At 42.8% G+C, this 14220-nt stretch overlaps 1 protein-coding gene across 4 annotated transcripts in view; it reads left to right on the forward strand.

The window, feature by feature from the left end:
- The first annotated feature begins 2737 nt into the window (after positions 1 to 2737).
- PCED1B (PC-esterase domain containing 1B) overlaps positions 2738 to 14220 on the forward strand; it is a 116856-nt gene continuing 105373 nt past the window's right edge. For all 4 annotated transcript variants that reach the window (XM_082636762.1, XM_082636761.1, XM_082636765.1 and 1 more), the window contains exon 1: positions 2738 to 2818. The gene's annotated coding sequence lies outside the window, so the exon portion shown is untranslated. The remainder of the gene's footprint in view (positions 2819 to 14220) is intronic.

Genomic DNA, 14220 nt, shown 5'->3' on the forward strand with positions numbered 1-14220 from the left:
ATTTAACATAGCCATCACATATTAAATGCAATAATTACTATTAGCCACCTTAATATTTCCCATTCTAACTATATCAATGGAGAAAACTGTGAATTAAAAAGAAGAGTTGGGTTTATTTTGTACCATTTTTAAGAGAATGCAGAGACATAATTTGTCATAGACAATAGCTCCTATCTAAGCCACTATGCTATTGATTTTCAGGTAATTCCCAAGAAACTAAATTGCTCTTGCCAAATTAGCTTTTTGATGTATATGTGTTATAGAGTCATAGCCTACCTGCCCACTAAAACGTGTGGTCTATCAAAATTATATCTTAACATCATTAGCTTTTAAATACTAGAAATCATTTCAGTGCTTGGAAAAGTCTGATGAGCATGATTACATGTGGAGATTTTCAGATAGAATGTATCAGGGAATGTGAGTAGAATAGAGAGTTTTTGACAGGCTTTGCCATTTTTTGGTGCAGTTTTATATTATGTCTCTATTTGTGATGGTAATAATAGTTGGTGGAAAAAAAAAAACAGATCATTTGACCAATTCCCCTCCTCCTCCCCCCAGTACTGCATTGGAAAATTTTCTGATAAAATGAATGGTGATGTCAGAAGGAGATTCTAGGTTTCCTTTCAGGGCCAACAACCTGCAGTAGTAGGTTGAACCATAAAATCACCATTGTTGGTCAGAAATGATTGACAACTGGCAGTTTCATATGGCTCAAGCCAAGGAGCCTTGAATTTGAATTCCAGCCCTGAGACTCACTTGCATGTCAGCTCAGGGCAGTTAATTAATTTCTGAGCCTTGGTTTGTAAAGTAGGAATAACACCTACTTTGTAGGGTTGATGCAAAGCTTAGCAGTGTATAGAGACACTGTGTCTGGAGATAGTAAACGTTCAAGAAACAGTTAATAGTACAATATTATAATCAAATAAGTAACTTAGGGAGTTTTTTCACTTGCCCCTTAGCAATTTCTGCATATAAGGCAAAGGTGACGGTTGCTATGGTAGAGATAAATGGAAACTGTTTGTTAGGCACGATTTTGAAAGCCCCAGTAGCTTTAAAAGGCTTTTCATTCCCATCCTGCATTCTCTGGTATGTCCTAGTAAGGTCACAGATAAAGTCTGACATATACTCAGTGGAGTATCTAAATAGGAAATGTACTGTAGCAAATGGAGAACAGAGTTTAAAAAAAGAAAAAATCAAAGCACTGAGCAAACATTCTTAACTTTTGGCAGAGGAACTGGACTGCCTGAATCTCCATGACTCTTTGAGTTATTAATAGCGACTCATTGTGCTATATTCGGGGCAGTTATATATTTATATATCATGCAGCGTGTGTGAGGCTTTCAAGGCTTGATGGTCTTTTGAAAAATGTGTTACTCTGGAACGGAGTGGGGCAAGGAGGATGCCATGTTGTCATCTGTGTCGCATCTACCAAGCTGTGCTCATTAAAGCCTGGGGACAAGCCGGGCGCTGCAGCACTGCCTGGAACGCGGCTCCATCTGCTAGGCCAGAAGCTGTGATGAAGTCATGAGTTTCACAACAGTAGTAATTCGCAGCTATCTGTGACCATTTTAATAGCGAAGGTCTAGATTAGAAGGCTGTGTTTACATGCCGTGCAGCAGAATGCTTCCATGAATCATTCCCACAGTAATTTTTGGTCAAACCAATCAACCAAGTAATGAAAAACCAATCAGTTGGTCCTGGGGCTGAGATGAACAGGTCTCCACTTGCCTGATGCTCCTCAAATCTGAGACTGAATGGACCCTGATAAAAGAAATGACCACATATTGAGGTATGGGGAAGTCATTCTGGCTTATTCATGATTTAATTTAAACTTTAAACCAAAACAGCCTGTTTGTGGCCTATCAAACATACATTGCACATCTGCTTTAATTACCAAAGAAAACGGCACACTGACCAGAAGTAAAGAATGTCCGTGCTAAAACTTAAGATTAAACGCCCCTCTTCCTGGGATGCAATGCTGGTACTCCTTCGATGATAAGACTCCTTTCCCAGGTGCCAAGGCCATACTGACTCACTGTGTATGTCCTGTTATTTATTTATTTATTTTTGAAACACTGTAGAAATGTAACCCTGACTTGTTTAATGTTCTTTTTTCTGACAAGATATAAACCTGTGCTGAAAACCCTCCTTCTTCAGAGCAGTTTCTCAGAGTAATCTGGGAAGTGGGCTTCCGGGCTAGTCCTCAGTTTGGCTCAAATAAAACTCTTTTCTGTTCTTATCATTGATTATGTATTGATTATTTTTGTTGACAATTCCCACCCCCATGCACACAGCCTCCCCTCCCCTGTCCTCCTAGCAAGCCAGGGCGCTGAAACCTGTACCCCCACACACACTCAACCCCCCCCACACACACACTCAAAACCCCACACACACACTCAAAACCCTAAGACAGCAGTGAGTCGGGGGACCTTTGGAAACTCCTGAAGAGCACCTGTAAACAAACTAATTTAGAAAATGTCTATTTTGGGCATATGTTTATCTTTTCATTGTCACTGCTCCATTATGTAACTTCCGTCAGTGACCCTGTCAACTCATTTGCATCAAGAGCAGTGAAACAATTTCATTTGTCCATTTCCACTGAGTGGAGATTTTAGTTAATTATCACTTCCTGACAGCCTGAAGGTCAGACTACTTCCTTTTGTTTCACATGGCAGTTAATTCCCTCATTAAGGGTGATGGAAAATGAATAATTAAACTTATGCCATTTTCATATTTCAGGTAATGAGATGCCCTAAGATCCCAGAGGTACCATATGAGAAGTCTGGAACGTGTTGAGGACTCTACTTCCTGCAAGTGTGTGAGTTTCTCTCCTCTGGTTTCATGGTAAAGCAGGTTCAGCTAAGGTTCTTCCCCTAAACAAAAACAGCTTTGCCACTCACTAGCTGTATAACTTGGGGAAAGGCAACTCACCTTTGGAAATGAAAGATTTTCTCATTGTAAAGTGGAGAGAATAATACCCAACTTAGAGAACTGCTGTGAGCATTAAATGCATGAATGAAAGGTACAAACAAGAGGGCCTGCCACATGGTAAGAGCTCAGTCAGTGTAAATGAATTATGTTATCACTTTCATTATCACCCTGGGCAAGTCATCTTCTGAATGTTTCGGTTATCAGGCCTCAGCCAAACATCTCCTTGCAGAGACCTTGCTCATACCTGGGTCAAAAGTTCACTTGGACCCACTGGGGCAAGGATTAAGGTTAAATTGTGTTAGGCTCTGGAGAAAAAACCCAGGTCTTAAGGAATTCAACTTTTACTCATCCCCTTCTAATTACTCTAAAAAGATTGGGAGAGGGAGGGAGGGAGAAGGTGGTAAAAAGTAGACGGGACTCAGAAGACCACACATGGTAAGAGAAGGTGCCTCCGGCCCTTTCCGCGGTTCTCCATCTCCCTGGAAGCTGGCTCACCCTGCACCTCCCAGTCCCCTTCTGTTGAGACTAGTCAGGAGGCCACCTTTGTACTTTGACTCCTGTCTCACCTGAGCGTGTTTTAGGGGGCCCTTAAGCTTTTAAGTGCTGACTAAAAGCGGACTCAGCCCTGCGAAGGCAATCGCGGCCCCATGAGGGAATACTTCCGAGTCTAATGCAGTCATTTTTGCTCATCAGGCAGTGGACTCTACAAGGTAAAGATAGTGCCCTTCAAGATGCAGAGTTCTCGGAAAGCTCCACAGAGGAAGGGGGGTCTCCGCTGGGTTTTGAAAAACGGGTAGGATTCAAATGCCAGAGAAAAGGAGGGAAGGTGTTCCAAGTCAGTAAGGAGCATAAGCAAAGTGGGAAGGGTCTGGGATGTGCCTAGAACTGGGAATCTTCCCAGAGACAGGACCACGGACTATCAGTAAGGGAGTAACAATAGCTGGGCTGCTCAGATAGACGTGAACCAGTGAGGAAGTGTCCCAGGGTTGAGTCAAGGCTTTAGACTTTATCCTGCAGTCAGTACAGACATGGGAGGGTGGAAGCAAAGTGTGTCGTGCTGCGCATGTGCAATGGGTGGGGCCCGACTCAGTGGGAGGAGCCTAGGGCCTGAGGTAAGGGAGACCTGGGAATGAAAAAGGAAAGTAAGATAGATGCCCTGGACTGCTTATATGATTGTTTGCAAAGTGGGTGGAAACCATTGCTCAACACTGAATTTAAAAATTTATTTTGTCAGTGCTTTACCCAGAATTGTCATTCAGTAAATCCTGTTCGGATTTTTGTAGGAAAAATATTTTGGTCCTTTAAAAAAGGTTCGAGTAAGAAGCAGCTTTAAAACTGCTTCTGGAAGAATAAAGGTCACGAGGGGAAAGTGAGTGGAGCATGGGTGATTGAAAGAGTGACAAAGTACTGGTGTCTTTTGAAAGAACTTGCCCTGAGTTGATGCTTTAATGTGACAAGTACAATCTCGTAGCCATTTCATGCCCTCGTCAGTGTTGGAACATACTCCCTATATCTTCCCGTAAAAAGTAGAAAAATATCCTAACAATGATGCAGTTAGCAAGTTTTATCATTTTTAATTGAAAAACTTCTATGAAAGTTAGAAAATTAAATCTGGAAGAGAACTTAGGTATCCTTTTACAGAAGGGGAAACAGGACCAGGGGATAACCCACCACAGAAGGCCACCCAGCTGCGTGTGCCAGACCCATTGCTTTGAAGCCTGGTCTGAGCTCTTTCTGCTTTGCTGCGTGAATCCCCAAAGACCATTTTATTGCCGATGTAGAAGAGTTGGTGCTTTCCCTTTTCTCTTTCTAAAGTCAAGAACTGTTTCATTGCATAAATTCCTCACATTTCTCCTTACTGCACAATTTTTTCCTGTTTTTGGAATGAAGTCTAACTGCTAGGTACTCCTTGTGTTGAAAATACCTTAACTTATGGGGGAGAGTTGCAGAGTGGGAAGGAAAGTGGGTTCGTATGGGAAACTGCTCTGGCCAGCCCACTCGACCGGTGTTTGAGGAAGGGCAAAGTCACAAAGCATCAGCAAACCGCTGGCTCTGTACTCACCTGTGCCCATGCTGACTGTCATCCCAGTTCCTTGAGGGGAGGCATGAAACCTCCTGCTGGGGGCGGTCATAGGGGTCACTCGCTGCCCCCTCCCCTCTGTGTGAGTCTCATTACCATTCTCCGTGCGGGGTAGGGGGGGTAAGATGATTCTAGTACCAATTCCAACGTGGGGTGGGGTTTCCCACACCACCAAGCAATTCTCAACCACCATCTAGGTGTCCTACAACTCATCTCAGTTCTGACTTCTGACCCTATTTGCCTGGAGATAGCATCAGATCCCACAGTCTAAGGGCTCAATCCTACAAGACTTCCCCGCGCCACTGCCTCCTCTTCTTCAGACACCAGTCACAGGTCCAGGTTGTCAGCTGGGCTTCTGACACACCGGCTGTAGATTGGAGATTCCAACTACCCCCTCCTTGGGTTCGATTAATTTGCTAAAGTGGCTTATGGAACTCAGAGAAATATTTTACTTACTAGATTACCAGATTATTATAAAAGGATATAACTCACGAGCAGCCATCTGGAAGAGATGCATAGGGCAAGGTGTGGGGAAAGAGCGCAGACTTTCCATGCCCTCCCCGAGGCTGCCACTCTCCCCTAATCACCACATGTTTACCCACCTGGCATCTCTTCCCCCACCACCCCCTGACTACTATTTTTATTTATTTATTTATTTATTTATTTATTTATTTATTTATTTATGGCTGTGTTGGGTCTTCATTTCTGTGCGAGGGCTTTCTCTAGTTGTGGCAAGCGGGGGCCACTCTTCATCGCTGTGCGCAGGCCTCTCACTGTCGCGGCCTCTCTTGTTGCGGAGCACGGGCTGCAGACGCGCAGGCTCAGTAGTTGTGGCTCACGGGCCCAGGTGCTCCGCGGCATGTGGGATCTTCCCAGACCAGGGCTCGAACCCATGTCCCCTGCATTGGCAGGCAGATTCTCAACCACTGTGTCACCAGGGAAGCCCCTGACTACTATTTTTTTTTTTTTTGGGGTACGCGGGCCTCTCACTGTTGTGGCCTCTCCTGTCGCGGAGCACAGGCTCCGGACGCGCAGACTCAGCGGCCATGGCTCACGGGCCCAGCCGCTCCACGGCATGTGGGATCTTCCCAGACCAGGGCATGAACCCGTGTCCCCTGAATCGGCAGGCCGACTCTCAACCACTGCGCCACCAGGGAAGCCCCTGACTACTATTTTTATATGAGTAGGCTTTTATGTTATGGAGGCTTCCTCATGTAGCATGATCAATTATTAACTCCACTTCTAGCCTCTCTCCCCTCTCTAGAGAACTGGGGGCCAGGCTAAAAATTCCAAGCTTCTGCTCATGGCTTGGTCTTTCTGGTGACCAGCCCCCATCCAGGAGCCATCCAGGAGCCCACCCAGAGTCACCACATTAGAAATAAAGATACTCCTAGTGCTCATGTCACTTAAGAATTTACAAGGGTTTGAGGATCCCCGTGTCAGGGATGGGATCAAACATATCTTTCTTACTATAAATCGCAATATGACAGGGCCCCTCCCCTGATCTCACAGAAGTCTTGGTTTCCTACAGGGCACCCATCAGCCTCAAAATTTCTCATTGTCCACCTTTCTTAGAAAAAATTTAAAGAAAAAGTAAATTCCTCCTGTCAGAGCATGCTTTTTTTCTTTTTCCTCCAACCTTTTTCTTTGTGTCTTGGGCCCTGACCCTCATCCAGGTGGAACGGCATTTCCCCACCGTGGCAAATGCACTTCTGGGCCCACAGCCTCCTCTGCGTGGCACCCTCTCCCCCAGATCTGCTTCTCTCTGTGTGTTAAGAACCACGCTAGGGAGCCAGTGTCATGGCCTGGCCTCAGGCACAGGAAGCCCAGGTCACCGGAAGCTGCGAGCTTAATTAACAGAAGCTCAAAGAGTCGTGTTTTATTAAAAAGTGTGCATAGGGCAAGAGCATGTGCAATCGAGAGTCTTTGAAAGGCCATAATTTTTAGCACAACCCAGAGAAGTACCCAAGCAGTGTGTTTTCATGAGTGTGTAGTTCCATTAAACACAGGCCAATGAGGAGATCTCTCTGGATGTCTGGCTTGATGATATTTCCATCTGAAAATTGGGTCAAATAGAAATATAGTGATAGGTGGTAGGTTTTTTAAACAAATTCTGTTTTTCACATAATATAAATGTCAACTTTTTCTGTAAATGTTAAAATTTTCAGAATTAGCTAGAACTTTGAACCTTTTTCTTTTACGACCATCTTAAATTTTTGACGTTTAGATCATTAGACCTTTATTCTTTGGTATTACCATTTCTGTTCTGTGGATTTCCTGGCCATGAATGGTGAGGCTAGTTGGGTCTTCTTTTTTTTCCTTCTAAATTTATTTATTTATTTAGTTTTGGCCACGCTGGGTCTTTGTTGCTGCGCGCGGGCTTTCTCAAGTTGTATGGAGCGGGGGCTACTCTTGGTTGTGGAGCATGGGATCTAGGCACATGGGCTTCAGTAGTTGTGGCTCGCGGGCCCTAGAGTGCAGGTTCAGTAGTTGTGTCGCATGGGCTTAGTTGCTCCGCAGCATGTGGGATCTTCCCAGACAGGGATCAAACCTGTGTCCCCTGCATTGGCAGGTGGATTCTTAACCATTGCGCCACCAGGGAAATCCTAGTTGGATCTTCTAATTCCAGGCATTCATCTCATTTCCTCTTTCTTTCTGTTGCTGTTTCTTATGATTCTCTAACTTTGGAGTCACCTGGTGCTGCCTTACGTTGTCTAGCAAAGGTTGAGTTGATTCTTCATTCAGTCATTCACAGGATGTGTCGGATGCCAACTGTATGCCAGGAATGTTCTAGGTGCTGAGGAAATCATGGTGAATAAAGATATCCCTGCCCTCATGGAGTTTACATTCCAGTCGAGCAGGCAAGCAATTATCAAATGATCATACAATAAGCATATAATTAAAATAGTGACAAACGGGGCCTCCCTGGTGGCGCAGCGGTTGAGAGTCCGCCTGCCGATGCAGGGGATACGGGTTCGTGCCCCAGTCTGGGAGGATCCCATATGCCGCGGAGCGGCTGGGCCCGTGAGCCATGGCCGCTGGGCCTGCGCGTCCGGAGCCTGTGCTCCGCAACGGGAGAGGCCACAACAGTGAGAGGCCCGCATACAGCAAAAAAAAAAAAAGAAAAAAAAAAAATAGTGACAAACGGGATAAAGGAAAAATATGGATAATAAGTTAAGACCTAATTTCCAGTGGTTTTAATTTTATCCTTTGGGATTCTCTCCATGGAAATCTATTTAAAATGTGTGGTTTTTTTAAAACAAAATTGATGATGAAAATTAAACAAAATAAATGTAAATCTTATAAACACTTATTCATTATGTAGAACGGTAATGGCCATTTTTCATTTTCTGCCCAGTACTCCTTCCTCTTTCTTATGGTAACAAACACCATTCCAGTTCTCAGAGATGGTCACATGATCCAAAAGAGGACTATTTGAATCCTTCTCCAGGATTTTTCTAAGTGGAGCCACTGGGAAGGTTTTCCCCTTGGTTGTGGAGGGGAGGGGATGTGAGCTTGGGATGCTGTTCTCCATGCCCATCCTCTTCTCCCTTCAAACTCTTCACTAGCACCTCTGAACTCAGACAGAGTGAAGCCAGCCTGCGGAGAGAGGCAGAGATTAGAGACAAAGAGAAGAATCCCAGAGAGGGGTTCCTGGCTTTGGACCAATCTTCTGTGGCTTTTTCCATGGTTAGTATACAGGAGACATAAAAACTCCTATTTCCAGCTTAAGTGAACTTGAGTCCATTTTTGCCACTTGCTAATGACGAGTCCACATTAATACAGAAAGCAAGCACTTCATGTTGTAAAAGTTTCTTAGGGTGGTTGGGCTGCCAGGGCACATCTTCCAATGAATCCACTGAAGTTCTGATTTTCTTCCTTAATCTCCTTGACGCAAATTTTCTGTACACAAAGTACCCAAATTCTTTGTTTGAAGTCAGTGGGAGGAAGGGGGTGACATCAGTTTTGATAATCAAGTCTTCATTGTTGATTCATATTCATGAGAGATTGCTGAAGTTCTGATTGGAGAACTCTGTGCCAAGTGTCATAAGTCAAAGGAGTTACCATATTGCATCACATGAAGAGGCTGGGGATGTCGCTGGGATCAGAGTCTCACCCATCTCCACAGAGCACTGTCCTGCTTTTCCCGGCCAGCTCTATGAGACAGGATAGCAAATGCTCTGCTCTAGGAGGAAGGAGGCTGTTCTCTCTTCTCCCAATAGGAAAAGGTGGGAACAGATAGGTGGCAGCCCTTGGGACCCCAATTTAAGAAGATATATGGGGGAAAACTTGTTGAGGTTTTTACCATTGTCCCAGAAGAAGGAGAGGGTGCAATGGATGGAAGTTAAAGCACCAGGGAGGGCCGTGGCATGGCCCTGACATCAGCTTGGGCAGAGAGACCAGTTTCCAGCAGGTGGCAGCAATGGCAGCAGAGGCTTCTTCCTTCAGTGGAGGTGGCTCAGGGATTAGTCATTGGAATCACCAGCCTGGGGTTAGCATCCCACACATTAACTGGTTCCTCAGGGATGTGTTCAGATACAGTGTCGCCTAAAAGAGGAAATTGGTGGAAGAGTATATTTTCACTCCTCAAAACTATTTTACATGCAGGTGACACTCCTGAATCAGAAAAAGAGGACCAATTACAAGCTAGGTATCCTCATGAAAGGCATTTAAACTCTCTAATCTTCAGCTTTCTCATATATAAATAGAAATACAAATAATCACTACCATTTAAACTCTCTAAACCTCAGCCTTCTCATATGTAAATAGAAATAAAAATAATAACTACCTTATAGGATTGTTGGAGGACAAAATGAGAATATGGCAGAATGAAGTGCTGTCCTGATACCAGCAAGCACTCAGGAAATGGTGGGAGATACACAGCCAGCAACTGAGCTATTGAGAAGGTTACCACCCAGGAGTATAGAACTCATGGACTTGCACGGTGATGAGGAATCCAGGATGGAGGAGTGGGTGAGCATTGCTTTCTCCAGTTGAGAACACTGAGATCCACTGCTGGAGTGGGCTCTGGATGGGAGCAAGGGCCCATGACAGGGAGAGTAGCCCAAACACTGCTGAGCTTCTCAGGAGCTGATCCATACACACTACACAAGGACCTAAGACAAAGAATTAGGGTCCTTTGTGTACAGAAATTTTGCTTCAAGGAGATTAAGGAAGAACTTCAGTGGGTTCATTGGAACATATGCCCCGGCAGCCAGGCCACCCTAAGAAACTTTTGCATGAAGTGCCTACTTTCTGTATTAATGTGGACTCATCAATAGCAAGTGGCAAAATGGACTCAAACTCACTCAAGCTGAAAGTAGGAATTTAAAGTCTCCTGTATCTGAACCATTGAAAAAGCCACAGAAGACTGGTCCAAAGCTAGGATCTCCCACTTTGGGATTCTCTTTGTCAAGAATCTGAGTGGAAGGCAAAATAACGGGGTTAATGAAGAACAACAGATCTTTCCCAAGGACTCCCTCTCCCAAGATCTTTGGTACTCTGTTCGTTCCTGTTCAGAGACTGTTTGGAAGCAACACATGTTCCCAATGTGCCTTGGATTCCCCTTTTCCCCATGTCTTCACCAGGCCTGGATGTTATCAATTTTTTACTTTTTCCTAATCTGATAAATCAAGCTGTAGTTTAATTTCCATTTTCCTGACCACTGGTGAGACTGAGGCTCTTTTCATACGTTTATTGGTCATTTGTATTTCCTCTTAGGTTTCCATTACTTGACTTTTACAACAGAATGGAATCATCTTTAGAATCAGTCCTGTTATTTCATCTCTGTTTTCTTCTCTTCTTTAAACTTTGTGCCTCCGGTTAATCTATTTAATTTTAGTAGTGTATAATATTTCAAGGCACACACAGACTTTTTCTTCCTTTGGCAGATTTCTGATAATAGGTGGAATTCTTTCATTTTTTGGATTCATTTCCATTCAGACATTGAAATGAAAACTAAAATAAACTTTCCAGTTTGCCTTTAATGTCAATTTAAATTATTCTAGGTTGAATAAAAATCACCTACTTGATAGTACTTTATATTTTTGCACTTTCTACAGAAGAGAATTGGAGGCAGAGTACTGTAAAAAGAAGTTTCAAAAGGTTTAGAGTACTAGATTTGGGATTTTAAAATTCCTGTTTGCATCATTCTACCAATTTCTGTGTTACTTTCAGCATATCATTTCCGTTTCTCTCTCTAAATGGGGGCAAGGAAGGGGTTGAGCTATATCAGTGATGCTCAACTCCAGCTATACATTAGTTACCTGAAAAACTTCGAACAATACTGATGCCTACCCCCAGGCCAGTTAAATCAGAATCTCTGGGAATGGGATCTATGCATCAGTATTTTTATTAAGAGCCCCAGGCGATTTTGATGTGCAGCCAAGAATGGGAATCACTAAACTTGATGGTCTCGCATATCCCTTCTAGCAAACATTTCTCTGATCCTAAAACATACTGAGATTTGATCAGTGTATGGAACCCTTGAGTGACTTTTAACCTAGTAAAATGGAGATTCGACTTTATTTTTACACATAATGCAATGGAGTTTAGAACTGGCTTAGACAGATGGCTTGAAGGATATTTGCTAGTGGCTGAAATTGTTCATGAATCCTCTTGCTTTTCCCAGTCCTCTTATGGTGTTCATGTCTCTAAATGAATTATTACTCTGGACTTTTGTTGAGCTAAAAAGTAGGTAAACATGCAGTCATGTTCATAGCAATGTTATTCACGATGGCTAAAACATGGAAGCAACCCAAATGTCCATCAAGAGATGAATGGATAAGCAAAAAGTGGTATATACATATAATGGAATATTATTCAGCCTTATAAAGGAAGGAAATTCTTTTTTTTAAATATTTCCCATCTATCCTCCTTTCCTGTCCTATTTTTTAAATTTATTTATTTATTTATTTATTTATTTATTTATTTATTTATGGCTGTGTTGGGTCCTTGTTTCTCTCTGAGGGCTTTCTCTAGTTGCGGCAAGCAGGGGCCACTCTTCATCGCGGTGCGCAGGCCCCTCACTGTCGCAGCCTCTCCTGTTGTGGGGCACAGTCTCCATACGCGCAGGCTCAGTAGTTGTGGCTCACGGGCCCAGTCGCTCCGCGGCATGTGGGATCCTCCTGGACCAGGGCTCGAACCCATGTCCCCTGCATTGGCAGGCAGACTCTCAACCACTGTGCCACCAGGGAAGACCCAAAGGAAGGAAATTCTGACATATGTTACAGTATGGATGAATCTTGAGGACATACACCGTATGAAATATCAGTCATGAAAAGAAAAGTACTATATGATTCCACTGATATGAGGTACATAGAATAATTACGATCATAGAGGCAGAAAGTAACATCGTGGTTGCCAGGGGCTAGTGGTGTTGGGGGCGGGAGGACTTACTGTTTAATGGGTACAGAGTTTCAGTTTTGCAAGATGAAAAGAGTTCTGTGGGTGGATGGTACTGTTGGTTGCACAACATGATGGATGTATTTAACGCCTCTCAACTGCACACTTAAAATGATTAAGATGGTAAATGTTATGTACATGTGTATTTTACCACAATAAAAACCATTTTTTTAGTAGATGAACAAAGAGAGAAAAGAATGAACAATCTGTCATGTAAATTACTGATTCAGAGGACAGCCAACAATCACTTCTGTCACCACTTGGTTGAGTTTAGAGTGTGTAATGCAAGTTTTGCAGGCATGGTTGTCAGTGAAGAGGGAAGTCCAGTGGTTGCGATGAGACTGACTTCAATAAACAATTTTTCATTCAGTCAATAGACATTCAACCAATCACTTAATTATGAATTGCAAGCACATTTCACCCAGGAAGTATTGGGTAACACTTTGTAGTTGACAAGGACAACGTGTCCGGCATAGGATCTGACCCAACTTTACTAACAAAATATGGTATCTCTCTACACAAGGAACTTTGAGTGTGACTAGGGAGACAAGACCCTTAAGACACAAAGATATTCCATCACACAATTATTGCCTGGTAGAGAATATAAACGTAAGAGAAGGAGCCTCACGTTGAAAGTCAAGTGAGAAAGGTTTCAGGAGGCCTCTGCATCAGGATGTGGGAGCATAATCAATGCAAGGGTATGATTCTCCTTGAGAAGCTGCTTTGATCATGAAAACATGAGCTTCATTTTTAGATCAAACGAGCATTTTCTTTCAGGTAATTATTGATCAGGTTGTTCTCTGCCAAGTCAATAACCAACACATAGCAGAGTTTGGTCCAATGTGAAGTTTGATTTCCCAGGCTACAGTTTCAGGGAAACACAGGATCAGAGCACCAAAGGTTTGAGCTCTTCAGCTCAAAAACACATACGCAGCATGAAAGAATGTGCTGGTGTTCTTTGAAGTTTGACTTATATAACTTCAAATTCAAAGAGAAATACATTTTTCTTCCCACTGAATTCAGTTGCTTTAGAAGTAGTCTGAGTTTTTTGGGGTTTTTTATAATTAAATTTTGGTAAAACTGAAGAGTCCAATTACCATTTGGGTTATCTTAGTAATATAAACCCAGGGACACTGTGAACCCCATATTTTGAGCCACAAGGACACAAAGATGAAGATGGTATCACACTGCCCTGGAAGGGCTCATGCTCTAGGGAGAACCAACTCCCACAAGAAAGAGCGTTGTGGAGGACCGCCTCTTAAATGCTTCAACACATGTCTGCTCTCTTTTTATGACAGGAGGACCATCACTATGGTTTTCACTGACCCTCAGAAGAAATAAGTGTTTATTAGATTTTTATTTATGTGTCTATTAATATATTTTTTCAAATTTTTAAAATTTAAGTATAGTTGATTTACAATATTTCAGTTATACAGCAAAGTGGTTCAATTATACATATATATATATTATTTTTCAGACTCTTTTTCATTATTGGTTATTACAAGACATTGAATATACTTCCCTGTGCTATACAGTAGGTCCTCGTTGCTTATCCACTTTATACATAGTAGTGTGTATCTGTTAATCCCAAATTCCTAATTTTCCCTCCCTTCTACCCTTTCCCTTTTGGTAACTGTAAGTTTGTTTTCTATGTCAGTGAGTCTATTTCTGTTTTTATTAATATGCCTATTTATAAATTTTTAAACTGTAAGATACACATAAAATTTATCATTCTAACCATTTTTAAGTGTACAGTTTAGTGGTATGAAGGACATTCATATTGCTGTGCAGCCACCACCACCATC

Source organism: Mesoplodon mirus, assembly GCF_964341445.2.
Source record: "Mesoplodon mirus genome assembly, chromosome: 11".
Taxonomy (NCBI): domain Eukaryota; kingdom Metazoa; phylum Chordata; class Mammalia; order Artiodactyla; family Ziphiidae; genus Mesoplodon; species Mesoplodon mirus.